The 1,221-nt window shown below is 39.1% G+C and overlaps 1 protein-coding gene across 3 annotated transcripts in view; it reads left to right on the top strand.

Moving 5' to 3' along the window:
- The window catches only part of LOC110301892 (F-box/WD repeat-containing protein 15-like), a 36,719-nt gene that overhangs the window by 22,489 nt on the left and 13,009 nt on the right, over positions 1-1,221 (top strand). The gene's annotated exons all lie outside the window — the stretch shown is intronic.

Genomic DNA, 1,221 nt, shown 5'->3' with positions numbered 1-1,221 from the left:
TCTAGTTTCCTTTTGGAGGCACTCAGAGCTATGAGTTTTCCTCTTAGAAATGCTTTCATTGCGTCCCATGAGAATGGATTGTTTACACTATTAAAAATTGGGTTTTGTTTCCCAAAACTATGGTTATGTTCTAATATTGTAAAACAAACAAAAATTCTAATTAAACTGCCAGAGTTCCATTGGCTCAGTTTGTACTTCGATCACAGACTCAAGATTTTTAATTCACCCATATTTGTAGTAAAGAAAAAAAATCAAGCAAGTGGAGATGACTGCAAGAGTAATAAAGAGTTAAAGAGCTGTAGCACAGCACCAGCCTGATGCCCCTTTTACACAAGCTTTATCAGATACAGTGGTAGAAGCAAATTTGATTCCTCATGATAGATAGGAGATCTCAGTGGGAGTTTATCTGGGACCAAATAAGGTCCCAACGAACGATTCCAGGAATTTGTGAAGAGACTGCAAAGAGCAGCTTGCTAAATTTTTGGAGACCCTCAGGCAGAAGTTCCTTTTGTTGCATGATTGGCTTATGAGAATGGCAATGTAGCCTGCCACACAGCCATCTGGCCATACAAAGAAGAGACAAACTTATCTGGATACATTCGTCTTTGTATAGAAATTGGACCCTCATAGAATCATGGTCTCACTATATTGCTGCCTAGCAGGAGACTGTGGTACAAGCAATGCTTTCACAGGGCTGAGGTGATAAGGAATGTTTAAAGTATCAGGGCATAGGTCATTTTAGGAAAGACTGTCCAAAAAAGTAGAAGCATAGACAGGCAGCAGAATCACTACCCTGGAATTTGTCCTCAGTGCAGGAAGGGTAATCACTGGACCAGACCTCAGGAAATAGGCCCAGATTAAGAAACATTTACATTTGAGTTAAGGAAAACCTTATAGTGGGCTCAGAGGAGCCTTATATGGCATTCCTTTTGTCTTTGTCATCCTGACTAGCCCCTAGAAAGGTATTTACCAGACCTGCTATCAGAAGAATTGCTCATCTTGTTTTAGTTCCCTTGATTCTCTTCCCTCCCAAATTTGTTAAGAGTAAGAGAGGACAAGGTGGCTTTGGTTCCTCTGATGTGTATTTGGTTCAATCTATTACTAGTAAGAGACCTAACCTTAAATTCATAATTGAAGAAAAAAATCTTTGAAGGATTAATAGACACTGGAGCTGATGTGCTCACTCACTTTCAAGGAATTGGTTATTCTTTTTTTTTTTTT

Source organism: Mus caroli, chromosome 9 (assembly GCF_900094665.2).
Source record: "Mus caroli chromosome 9, CAROLI_EIJ_v1.1, whole genome shotgun sequence".
In the NCBI taxonomy this organism is placed as follows: domain Eukaryota; kingdom Metazoa; phylum Chordata; class Mammalia; order Rodentia; family Muridae; genus Mus; species Mus caroli.
This window is presented reverse-complemented; position numbering and strand designations above follow the sequence as displayed.